The sequence below is a fragment of the Ovis aries genome, chromosome 20 (genome assembly GCF_016772045.2).
Source record: "Ovis aries strain OAR_USU_Benz2616 breed Rambouillet chromosome 20, ARS-UI_Ramb_v3.0, whole genome shotgun sequence".
In the NCBI taxonomy this organism is placed as follows: domain Eukaryota; kingdom Metazoa; phylum Chordata; class Mammalia; order Artiodactyla; family Bovidae; genus Ovis; species Ovis aries.
In genome coordinates this window covers 14,667,502-14,680,638 of record NC_056073.1, presented here as the reverse complement: position 1 = coordinate 14,680,638, position 13,137 = coordinate 14,667,502, and the positions used below count along the sequence as shown (strand labels likewise).

Sequence of the window (13,137 nt, the reverse complement as noted above, 5' to 3'; positions counted from 1 at the left end):
TGCCGATTGTCCTGGCTTCTTCAGTTCAGTTCAGTTCAGTTCATTTCAGTCACTCAGTCATGTCTGACTATTTGCAGCCCCATGGATTGCAGTACGCCAGGCTTCCCTGTCCATCACCAACTCCTGGAGCTTGTTCAAACTCATGTCCTTTGAGTCAGTGATGCCATCCAACTATCCCATCGTCTGTTATCCCTTTTTCCTCTTGCCTTCAATCTTTGCCAGCATCAGGGTCTTTTCCAATGAGTCAGTTCTTCCCATCAGGTGGCCAAAGTATTGGAGCTTCAGCACCAGTTCTTCCAATGAATATCCAGGACTGATTTTTCCTTTAGGATGGACTGGTTTGATCTCCTTGCAATCCTGGCTTCTTACTTAAGGGTTTATGAACTACCTGGGGCAGGAGGATTGCCCTGCTCCATATCCAGCTTGCTCTGCTCCATATCCAGCTCCCAGTAGACAGTTGGTCACTCAGCACTAATTAAGAGATTGCCATGCTCCAATCTATCCCACCCTCAGCCAGCAGAATGAGCCCTGAGCCTAAAGGCCAGGGTTGTAAGAAGACTTGGGGTTGACCATGTGCGGCTGAGAGAGTGGAGCCTCCAGGGAAAATAAATGAGTCCCTGGAGCACGTGTAATAGCTGTGACTTGTCAGAAATGAAGACTCCCACGCTCACCCCAGCCTTGCTAATTCAAATCTGAGTTTTTAACAACATCTCCAATTAATGCTTTGTGCAAACATGGAAATGTGAGCAGCACTGATATCAGAGTTTCTGATAAGCAAGGTGACTGAGGCCGCTCTGGGACTTCACGGAGTTGGCTAGCTCCATAGGGGTGGCATGCAAGGGTCAAGTTCAGGAAGGGCCTCTCTGAGAATTGTATATGCTAAAGCCCAGGGATTAGTATGGCGACCCACTCCAGTATTCTTGCCTGGGAAATCCCATGGACAGAGAAGCCTGGCAGGCTGTAGTCCATGGGATCACAAGAGTTGGACATGGCTTAGTGATTAAACCACCAAACCAAGTGTCCAGGGGTGGGAAAGTTGGGACCCACACAAGTAATTAAATGTGGTCCAATGACAAAGATTGTTTGCCTCATTCTCCTCCTGTTCTTGCCTGGGTCTGGTTAGCTCTGGCCTCCCTGGGTAACCAGTCATGCACGTGGTAATCCGTAGAGTCTGAAGTCACTTTCCCAGGAGAGTCAGGGCTCAGTACACACATCTTCATCACATGTAACCTTGGATCTGACCATGCGTAGTATTCTTTTTTTCACACACTCAGTTTTTCAAAACACTCAGCAAGACACAATTCTCTACTTTAGGCCCTCTCCACTTACAGTATAATTAATTACTTAAATTGAGTTCATTAGTGGTACTATATTTAATTTTTTTAATCAAATGAATTATTAGTCTATTAATAAAAGATAAAGCTTAACAGCTCTTAATGAGCATTCAAAATAGGCAAATTATTTTATTCTGTAACACAATACCAATATTTATCCATGAAATGGGAAGATTGTCCCAAAGAGAAGCTCTGTTCTTTTGACTTAGTTCTCTTTACTACTAGCAAATATGAACTAATTAATTATGTGGCATAAAAAAGAAAGGGAGGAGGAAATGGAAACTTAAGTCCTGCAAACATATTTTGTCTCCTCTGGGCTCCCTTCTGTTCCCCACAACCAGGGGAGACGAGGAATCATCCAAGAAAGTTGCCATTGGCTCCGTGGCTCCCTGAACTGATCAAATAAAGTGTCCATCCCTCTTTTTCCAGATGTTTCTTCATAGGCATTGCTAGTGGAGCCTCTTGCAGAACCAGAAGAAGTGTGGGGTGAGGGGTGGGGCGAGCAGCTACAAGCTGAATAAGAAAAGCATCCTTGAAAATGCTGCGACTTTTATTACACATAGAATATAAAAGGCATGTAAATACAAATATTTTATTCTGCAATTTGAACATTAAATTTCATTGCCATACTCCATGTGTTTTGTTATGCAGGCTGGCATCTGCTAGGAATAAGATTCTGGAATTGCCTTTCCAGCTGGTGTAATTCTGAGAGGTTCTGGAATAGAATTTTGGAGCATCTCCTCACACCAAAAGGCTAATAGATTTGTGTCCGTACTATGTGTGTGTGATGTGTGTGTGTGTTATATATACACATGTAGTGTATACAGATATCTGTGCATGCACTCACTCTGTCCTTTAACTACTTGTTAAAATGCCTTCTAAGAGCTGTTGAAGGTGCTGAGTATTCGGCAATGCACCAGAACAGACAAAATCTCTGTCTTGGTGAAGCTTAGCTTCCCATGGGAGAGAAAGACCATATGCGAACAAAGAAATGTTCACCAATAAAGAAATCCAAAGCAAGGTGAGAGATGAGGGTGGTCAGGGTGCTCCCTGGGATAAGGGTGCCCAGGAAGGGCCTCTCTGAGGGAATAATACCTAAGCAGACACCAGAGTGAGGGGACGCACCGGGATGTGTGGGGTTCCGGAGGGTTAGTGGTCCAAGGGGAGGGCCTGGCACAGGCAAAGGTGAGGACTTTCCTGGAGTGTGTGCGGGACACCAAAGGGGCCGGTGTGGAGAACAGCGAGGGAGAGGAAATCCTGAGTGCTGGATAATAAGCTCCTTAAAGCAGGGGGCGCGGAAGCACTGTCCGTAGAGAAGGAGGACTCCATAGCTTACCTGGCCCAGGCCCCCGTTATCTGGTCAAGTTAAGAAGAACTAGGATTTTTCACTTAGGTCTCCCAACCACCAATCTGCCGCTCCCAGCCCCCAACCCCTGTTCTTCTGGTTCACTCGATTTTCCCAGTAGAGGCCTGAGTGGAAAACAACATAGGGCTGCTCCCTATTCAAGTGTTGACTGATCGAGCCTCTCACTCCCTGACTCAGCCCAACTCAGGTTGGGGGTCCCCTCTGGTATTTCCCAATCCTTCTCTCTTCATCTCTGACCTTCCAGAAAATGGCTGACCAATCCCTGTGTCCCACAGGCTGAGGATGGAACTGTGGTACGGTTCAGCATCTGTACCTCACACTTGTTATGTCTTTAACTGCTTCAGGAGATTTCATGAAGGTCTCACCAGGGAGGGAGCGGGAGAGGCCACAGGACCAGCCCCAGGGAGGGCAGGATTTATAGTGGGAAAGTCTGAGACCCAGGAGCAGCTGGGCGTTTTCCTAGAAGGCAGTGATGGGCAGACTCTGACTTGTGATAAAGAATCTCACATGCCAAGGTGGGGATCCCAGCTCACCTCAACTCAGCCCTGCTCCCAGGGGGTCAAGGAAGCGTAACACCTTCTGTTTTTGGAGGCCTGATGTATCTGTTAGTATGAGGTTTAGTCACACAACAGAACACCCAAATGCTGGTCTAAATAAGTTAGGGCTTGCTTTTCTCTCATGTGAAAGAAACCGTGGTGCTTTTGTGATGCTCATTTGCTCAGCTGTCTGACTATTTGCGACCCCATGGATTGTAGCTCCTCTGTCCATGGAATTTTCCAGGCAAGAATAATGGAGTGGGGTGCCAATTCCTACTCCAGGGGATCTTCCCGACCCGGAGATTGAACTCAGCATTGGCAGGCTGATTCTTTACCACTAGCACCACTTAAAAGAAGCCGTGGGGGTCAGCAATCCAGACCAGGCAAGAGGGCTCCTTGACTGAGGGCACCACTCAAGGGTGCCATCAGTGTCCCAGTTTCCATTCATCTTTCTGTTCCTCAAGGTCACCTCATAACAAGGGGGCTGCTAGAATTCCAGCCATCATGTAGGAGTTCCGGGCAGGAAGTGGGAGGATTTGGGGAAGGCAAAGGAGCATGTATCAGCTGAGGAATCCCCCTTTTAAAATTTATTCTATTTCATTTTTTCTAGCTTTATTGAGGTATAATTGACAAAATGGTAATATAGTATTTAAAGTGTACAATGTGATGATTTGACATGCGTACGTATATGAAATGATTCCCGCAATCAAGTTAATTAGCATATCCATCACCTTTCATAATCACTTATTTTGGTGTTTTTCTTTTGTTTTTGTGAGAATGCTGATGATCTACTCTCCTAGCAAATTTTAAGTGTGGGATACAATTTTACTAACTATAATTACCATGCTGTATACTAGATCCTCAGAACTTATTCATCATCTTATAACTGGAAGTTTGTACCCTTTCACCAACCTCTCTCCGTTTCCCTACTGGCCTCCCCCCGCTCCACAACCCCAGCTCCTAGCAACACCAGTTTACTCTGTATCTGTGAATTAGACATTTTCTTTTTTGAGATTCTACATGTAAGTGATACCACACAGTACTGGTCTTTCTCTGTCTGGCTAATTTCACTTAGCCTAATGTCCTTTGGTTTCATCCATGTTGTTGCAAACGGCAAAATTTCTTTCTTTTTATGGCTGAATAATATTCCATTGTATACATACACTACATTTTCTTTATCCGTTTATCTGTTAACAGACGCTTAGTTTGATTCCATAGCTCGGCTGTTGTGAATAAGGCTTCAAGAAACATAGGGATGCAGATATCTCATTAAATAGTGATTTCATTTCCTTTGGATATACACCCAGAAGTGAGACTGGTGGATCAATCGCATGTTCTGTTCGTAATTTTTGAGGGGCCTCTGACCATTTTCCATAAAGGCTGTGCCCGTGTACCTTCCCACCAACAGTGCCCGGGGCTCCCTTTTCTCTACACAGAGGATCTCCTCTAAAAACCTTTTCCAAAAACCCCAACAATGACTTCCCCTTCTATTTTATTAGCCATCTCCCTCTGTAAGGAAGTCTGAGAACTGTCAGTTTGTTTGTTTCTTTGCTTAAGTGGCATATTTCCATTCTAAGTAAATTATGATACTGATAGAGGGGGCACAGAATACTTGGTATGAACCGCTGTCCCTTATGCAAAGGCACAAACCAGCTTGAGCTTCAGTCGTAGGTCCAGTGACTCAGGTGGAGGATGGCAGAGAACGGGGGGTCTCTTGAGGTCTGGGCTATTTGGATAGAGGAAAGGAACACCTGCTCTTAGGACTCTTACCTTCCAGATAGAAGTAGCATCAGAAGGACTCACAGAGGGTTAGGAACAAGGGATGCAGAGGGGCGTCCTTCTTGGAGTCATTTCGGGGTGGCCCTCCCCCAGTCTTGGATTTCCGTAACATCTCCAAATTAGCGCTCTGATCCCTAAAGTTTTCCTGCTTCCTTCCTTTGTGAAGTGTGGAGGATAACATGGTTCATAAGGCCACAGAGAAAAATAACAAAGGAAATTAATACAAAGCTCCTAACAAAATACTTGGCACATGATAAGTATCTAAATACAGTAGCAGCTTATTATTATTGCTATTGTTATTATTTTGGGTGAGCCAGGGTCTAGTTCAGGCTTCCCTGGTGGCTCAGACGGTAAAGAATCTGCCTGCAATGTGGGAGGTACGGGTTCTATTCCTGAGTCGGTAAGATCCCCCGGAGAAGAACATGGCAACCCATTCCGGTATTTTTGCCTGGGAAGTCCCGTGGATAGAGGAGCCTGGTGGGCTATAGTTCATAGGGTGGCAAAGAGTCAGACACAACTGAGCGACTTAGCACGCACACAGGGTCTAGTCCATGTCTATGCATGTACTCCAGTGCTCCATAAACACGTGAGTGTGCTTGTGTGTGTGCACACAGCTGCCTGTGGAGGAGACGGCAGGAAAGCCAGAATGAGAGACCCTGGTGGGCTGTGGGGCTGACTGTGTCTGTGACTTTGACTCCTGGCATACATGCCCTGCTCTGTCACTTCACAGGCTGGAACAGGGCATGGCTGGATAGGGACTGGTTGGCCTCTCACAGCACTGAGTTTCCATGGGAGGTGCTTTAACACTAAAAATTCTGCAGTCCAATTTTGAGGGCAGCAGGCAGAAAGAAGCTGGTTGCCTAGCAACCAGCCATTAACAGGAAATTAGTCTTTCATCTCTGAATGTCCTGTCCCATTTCCATCCCATCTCTCCCTGTTCTGCCAAACAGAAATACACACACACACACATAGGCACATGTACAGACATACGGACACACACACAGAGCGATATAACTGAGTGCCACCAGGAACTTTAGAGAGAGGACTCACGTTGCTGGGCTCACCACCAGCTTAAGCAGAAAGGTCAGAGAACCCTCAGCCACTCTTGTTCACTACCCTCCTTCAGAGGCTTCCTCCCTCTGCCCATCCTCTCCATTCATAGATGAGTCCTGTTAATCTGCTAGTGGTAAAGAACTCTCTTGCCAGTGCAGGAGATGCAAGAGACATGGGTTCAATCCCTGGTTTGGGAAGATCCCCTGGAGAAGGAAATGGCAACCCATTCCAGTATTCTTGCCTGGAGAATCCCATGGACAGAGGAGGCTGGCAGGCTACAGTCCATAGGGTTGCAAAGAGTTGCAAATGACTGAGCACGCATTCCTGTTTATTTGCTGGGCCCTGATGTCTGTTTTTGTATATGCGCCTTCTGTCTCCTGGTCAGACTGAGAGTTTCACGAGTCTGGGAACTTCCTTTGAGTGGTGCTAGCCAGCCTCTCAAATCTAACCCTAACCTGCTCTCGCTAATCTTACTCAAACTCTGTCCTGAACCCCAACCTCAAACTTGATTTTTAGCCCAGTTTTCTGGCTGCAGTACTGAGTTGGGGTGCATCTGTGGTCTCAACACCTCTCTGGGTATATGAGGCTTCGATGACCAGCCTGGGGAAAGAGAGGAGGAAAGAACAGGCCTGCTCATCACAGGCCCAAGTGACAGCAAGTGCAGACCAGTGTCTGGGGCCTCAGGCCAAGGACTACTTCTGTCTCAACCCTATCCCAATAGAAAAGGATGAAGCTATCCTCTTAGGTCACCTAGTAGCTCTCTCCTCTGAAACATGCCTTTCCCTGGATCCATCCTTCCCTGGTTGAATTTGCTGGGTGATGCTTGGAGTCCTCACAGATGTAAAGATAAATAGAGGGAAAGCCCTATACACAAGGTCATCATCCCCAGTCTGAGTGATATTTTGAGAAAGCTGGCCTTGAAATCTTGAGGATGGTTCTCAAACTGTCCCTCCCCTCCACAGTCCAGTGACGCAGACAACTGATATTCAATTAGTAATGTCAGTTGAACCAAGCATTGTGATAGACTCTACTGTGAGTCCCCAACTCCCGACCCCAGAAGGAGTTCATGGCTCTGGGAAAGCAGTGGGCATGTAACTAGTTGACCCGAGTTGTTATGTGCCCAGTAGAGGCATAAGAAGTGCTACTGAGACCCAGGAAAGGAGTGGTTCCATCTGTAGTTGTTGGGTGGGAGTAAAGAGAATGGAGCAGGTGAGTGAATGGAGAAGCAGGTGACATTTCGATTTGGCTTTGAAATATGAATGGAAGCTTGCCAGACAGGAATGTTTGGAAAAGCGTGAGCGAGAGGGCTTGCCAAGCAGAGGAAACAGCCTGGACAAAGGGGCTGAGTATTTGTAAATAATAATTTTTCAGAATCCAGGGAAGAGACTTGCTATGTTTTAGAAACCAACATTTAAAGAAAAAACACTGATGACATGGAGGAGGTCTGAGCCTCAGCTCTGCCCCGTGACTGGCTGTGCACCCTTAGACCAGTTATGTCACAAGTTATATCACTTTGGTTTTCTTTTTTTAAGTATATTTATTATTTGCCCACACCAGGTCTTAGTTGCAGCATGTAGGATCTGGTTCCCTGACCAGAGATCGAACTTGGGCCCCCTGTATTGGGAGCGTGGAGTCTTAGCCACTGGCCACCAGGGAAGATCCAGGACTTTGGCTTTCTCATCTGTAAAGGAAGGGGTTTGAGTGACCTCTGAGGTTCTTTCTAACTCTGATGACCTATGGTGCATGTGTAGTGATCCTCTGATCATAGGGAGAGAAGGAGGCTCAGGTGGATGTGTGCAGGGGCTGGCAGAGAGCTGGACTGCAGGCTAGGAGGCCTTCCTCCTCATGTGCTCCTTCTTCCCTCTCCACCCCTCTGGGACTGACTACACTACTTCCCCGGGGTCACCAGGCAGTGCAGACCACTCTGAGAGTTGCAGTGACCTTTGCAGAAAATTGCTCATTTCAGATTTAATTGTATTTAAAATCAACATGGGAGGCTTTTGAGCGGGGACTGGCAGGTGTCCTGGAGTAGAAAGACCGGTTGAGAAGTGTCTTGGAGACCCCCTCTGCCTGAGGACCACACTGAGCTGAGAGAATAGAAGTAAGACAGGGCAGTTATGCTTTCTTTCTCTCAAGAACGGGCCTTAAGAAGCGTTATTTACACTCAGGAGAGGAAGGCGATGAGCTGGGTGGAGGAAGGGCTTGTCCTGAATCTCCAGGGCCTCAGTGCGTGTGTGCTAAGTCACTTTGGTCGTGTCCAACTCTTTGTGACTCCATGAGCCATAGCCCCCCAGACCCTTCTGTCCATGGGATTCTCCAGGCAGGAACACTGGATTGGGTTGCCATGCCCTCCTCCAGGGGATCTTCCCGACTAGGGATCGAACCCGCATCTCTTATGTCTCCTGCATTGGCAGGCGGGTTCTTTACCACTAGGGCTACCTGGGAAGCCCAGTCTTTCCTAAATCAGCCCAGCTTATGTATCAACAGAGCAGGGTCCTGCCTGGATGCCTCTTCTGTCCCAGCAATGAGTTCCTTCTCTTGACTACAGGAATGTCCCAGGAAGAGGAGAAAGGCCATATCATTAACACTGGACGGGGTTAGCCTGACAGGCTCTTGGGAGGCCACTATAAAGGAAAGACAGTGAGGGACCTTAAAGAGAGATGAGAGACCCCCAAGATGGACCGACGCTGTGTTCAGACCACTCGCCCTGAGACCTCTGGGCAGCCCTCCCACCACCAGGCAGTGGCCTCGTGGAACCCACTGACCCTGCCTCAGCCTGCCACGACCATGACTTTCCACGCCCTTCAAGGCCTCAGGGACAGGGACATTCCTGGCCTGACAGGAGCAGGGAGGGGAGCGCTTGACCTGAGGCCCCGTCCCCCAGGGTGGTCACTGACTCTGTGTCCAAGACTTTAACTCTTCAAAGCCTTTCCTTTAATGGGGAAGAAGTGTAATTTATTTGTCGAATCAAAGGCTGCTTAGCTGTGCAGCGGCTGCTAAGCCCAGCACCCTTGCCTTGGGCAGAGCAGGGGCTTGATGACTTGCCATGAGTGGGCTTGTGCATATTTAATTTAATTTGTATTTATGGAGTCCTGGGTTGGCTGCCTATGCAGGCCTGTGTGCTTGACTGCTCTCTTTTCGGGCATTTCTGTCTGCAGGCAGACAGGCGTGTGTGTGTGTGTGTGTTTGGCATATACCCATGCACTGACGGACTCCAGCCTGTGTTCACCCACCTTGTATGCACACCTGGCTGGATGGTTCCGGGCAGTGTGCACCTGTGTCAGGATGCAAAGGGGATGCAAGGGTGGGATGAGAGCCTTTGGAGACCTGTGTGTGGGAGGGTGTCCTGCAGAGCGCCCAAACCACACCAGGATCTCAGAGAAGCTGTTGAAGCCTGGGGCCTCAGGGCACAGAGGGCAAGAAAGGCCCAGGTCCATTGCAATCCAGCTTCCCCAGTCTTGGGGAACTTCAGGAGACCAGGGTCTCTCTCTGCCCTCCATCCATCAAAGGATTTCCCATTGCAGCCCCTCAGGCCCCGACCATAAACCACGCCAGCACTTCCGGCCTCCTTTCCCCATTTGAGCAGTGACTTACAGCTGGTTGGGGACAGAGGGGAGGGAGGTGGGTGTGGGGGCTTCCTGGGCACCTGGGCAGAGGAGAGGCTGAGGCAAATGGGGGCCTTCCGCCAAGAGGAGGGTAGACAGAAGCAGTTGGAACCCCTGCGGTATCTCCCCACCTGATCCGAAGATAGATCTTACCTGGAGAGTCTGGGGCTGTGGAGTGTGGAGAGGAGGTGGGCTGAAGGGCCAGGAGTAGAGGGATGAGTCTCATCACCCGGAAGGGAGTTGCATTCTCACTTTCCATGGGGCGCTTGAAGAGAAGAGTCAGGTTTTTCTGTTTGAACCCGGCTGGTGACCCGGTACTGGTTTGAAGGAAGGTAGTAATATGTTTGAAAGAATGTACTGGGTGGAGTTGAGGGAGGCGCTACTTCATCTCAGGACAGCAGAGACAGAAGATTAATCCCTGTAAAAGGCGGGGTAGCCTAGGGGGAACTCGAGGGTTCTCTGGTCTCTTCTGCCTCCCTCCTCCTTCCCTCCTCCCCCAACCCTCCCCACCCCCCGACCCCCACCATCCTCTTCCCTGGTTTCTCCACCCAGGCTTTCCTCTGCTCAACTGGCCAGCCTCTCTTCTGCGGTCTCCCAGGGATGCTAACCGCCCCGAGGGACACTGTCTTGCTCCTCTCTCTGTGATCCACCAAAAGTTCCGCTGTTTCCCTTCCCTGGGAAGGGCAGGGAGGCGCTCCATGCTGCGTGCACGTTCCCTCCCAGCTCCTCCTTTCAGGGAACCAGCCAGCTTTCAGGATTGTTGAGGAGCAGCTTATAATTAACATTCCGGGCTGGTCTGTGTGCAGGTTCCGCAGGACTTGGAGAACTGGGGGTCACGCGGCTCACAGTCCTTCCCTCTCTCCCCGTTTCGCGCGGGTTCATACGTGTGAATCTTTTCTGCCTCTGTCTCATCCCCCTGTTGTTTATCTCCCTCCTCCTCTCCCGTCTCTTGGCCCCAGGCTCTGTGTCTCCTTCCTGCTCCTCTGGATCCCAGCTGCCTCTCGGGCTTTCACTGTTTCGTGTTTTTTTTTTCCACTTCCGGTTTCTCCTCCTGTCCTCTGCCTGCCTTTCTCTCTGAGAGCTCTGATCTTGCTTTCAGCCCTCCTCTCTTTAGGTCTCTCCCTCTGCAGGCCTGTCTCTATGGCTCTCCTTCTGCACACACCTCACCCCCCTCTCTTTCTGACTGTAAATGTTCCAATAAATGAAAAAGGCCAAGCCCCATGTGCCTGGCAGTAGAAAGTAACTTTGCAACCCCAGGAGTGTGGCAGAGATTGTGTACAACAAAAGATTCATAATTACTGCCTTTCAGTACTGCTTTAAAAAAAAAAAAAAAAGCGGAATTCCAGGCAGGAGAGGAAAAGGGGCCTTCCTGAAGCGGCTGGGCCAAAGGACAGGCAGGCAGCAGTGTGTGTGAAAGGGCTCTGACTGTTTTCTCAGCCCCAAGATGGTCCACAGGTTACTTCACCTCTTTGGTCATCTGAATCCACATCCAAAAGCTTCTCTCCATCTAGGTCCCCTGTGCATATTTTTTAAGACTTTTTTAAAAAATGTGGATCATTTTTAAAGACTTTATTGAATTTGTTACAATGTTGTTTCTGTTTTTACGTTTTGGTTTTTGGCCCAGAGGCATGCTGGATCGTAGCTCCCTGACCAGCGATCAAACTCTCACCCCTGGCACGGGAAGGCGAAGCCTTAGCCACTGGACCATCAGGGAAGTCCATCCCCTCCCCACCCCTGCCATGCATGTTTATGCTTATGCCCAGCAGGCTCCCCCACCACACACACACACACACACACACACACACACACACACACACACACATACCTGGACCATCACAATTCCCACAGCTTCCCCCACCACATCTTTGTTGTGGACAGGTGTCACAGAGACCATCTCACAGGTTCCAAATCCTCTTCTTTTTTATTTTATTTTTTAATATTTTAGGCTACCCTGGTGACCTAGCAATAGAGAACCCACTTGCAATGCAAGAGACGCACGAGATGCAGTTTCGATCCCTGGGTTGGGAAGATCCCCTGGAGGAAGGCATGGCACCCCACTCCAGCTCTTGCCTGGAGAATCCCATGGACAGAGGAGCCTGGTGGGCTACAGTCCATAGGGTCACAAAGAGGAGCCTGGTGGGCTACAGTCCATAGGGTCACAAAGAGGAGCCTGGTGGGCTACAGTCCATAGGGTCACAAAGAGTCAGACACGACTGAAGTGACTGAGGACGTGCACACACATAATTCATTAACAATGTGTTAATATCAGGTGTACAGCAAAGTGATTCAATTATACATGTAACTATTTTTTTAAGTTCTTTTCCCATTTAGGTTATTATGGAACACTAAAGTGGAGAGTGAAAAAGTTGGCTTAAATCTTAACATTCAGAAAACGAAGATCATGGCATCCGGTCCCATCACTTCATGGGAAATAGATGGGGAAACAGTGGAAACCGTGTCAGACTTTATTTTTGGGGGCTCCAAAATCACTGCAGATGGTGACTGCAACCATGAAATTAAAAGATGCTTACTCCTTGGAAGAAAAGTTATGACCAACCTAGACAGCATATTCAAAAGCAGAGACATTACTTGGTCCATCTAGTCAAGGCTGTGGTTTTTCCAGTAGTCATGTATGGATGTGAGAGTTGGACTGTGAGAGTTGGACTTGATGCTTTTGAACTGTGGTGTTGGAGAAGACTCTTGAGAGTCCCTTGGACTGCAAGGAGATCCAACCAGTCCATTCTGAAGGAGATCAGCCCTGGGATTTCTTTGGAAGGAATGATGCTAAAGCTGAAACTCCAGTACTTTGGCCACCTCATGCAAAGAGTTGACTCACTGGAAAAGACTCTGATGCTGGGAGGGATTGGGGGCAGGAAGAAAAGGGGACGACAGAGGATGAGATGGCTGGATGGCATCAAGGACTTGACGGACGTGAGTCTGAGTGAACTCCAGGAGTAGGTGATGGACAGAGAGGCCTGGCGTGCTGCGATTCATGGGGTCACAAAGAGTCGGACACGACTGAGTGACTGAACTGAAGTGAACTGAAGCAGAGTTCCCTGTGCTAAACAGTAAGTGCTTGTTGTATTTTAAATGCAGCAATGTATACATGTCAATCCCAAACACCTGAATGATCCCTCCCCACTACCATCCCCTCCTAGTAGCCGTAAGTTCCTTTCCTAAATCTGTGAGTCTGTTTCTGTATTCAATTTCCCTTCTCATCTCAGTGGAAACCTGGTGCCCAGGGACTAGCCTAAACTGGACTCTACCCATTTCTATTCCTTCCTGCTTTTGCTTCTCCAGTGGGGACAGGATAGGAAGAGTGTTTCGGAAAGTAAAATGTCACCTTTTGTGTTTACAGGGACCACCTCTGTGAGGTATGGGGAAAGCTGTATGGATTTTACAAGTCCGGGGTCCAAATCCAGTCCCCGCTCCCCCACCTTGTGATTCTGGGCAAATTATCTCAT

General features: G+C 48.6%; 1 long non-coding RNA gene across 4 annotated transcripts; it reads right to left on the bottom strand.

The window, feature by feature from the left end:
* Positions 1–1,447: 1,447 nt before the first annotated feature.
* Positions 1,448–10,598, bottom strand: LOC105603695 (uncharacterized). 4 transcript variants are annotated; one of them, XR_001022961.4, is made up of 3 exons: positions 9,827–10,165; positions 5,007–5,171; positions 1,448–1,847 (listed from the first exon to the last, which is right to left on the bottom strand). It is a non-coding gene; the product is annotated as an uncharacterized LOC105603695 (long non-coding RNA). The 4 variants fall into 4 exon arrangements; XR_009597708.1 differs by lacking the exon at positions 1,448–1,847 and adding an exon at positions 1,867–4,474 and having other exon boundaries at positions 9,827–10,598; XR_009597706.1 differs by lacking the exon at positions 1,448–1,847 and having other exon boundaries at positions 1,867–5,171; positions 9,827–10,598.
* Between the last annotated feature and the right edge of the window lie 2,539 nt (positions 10,599–13,137).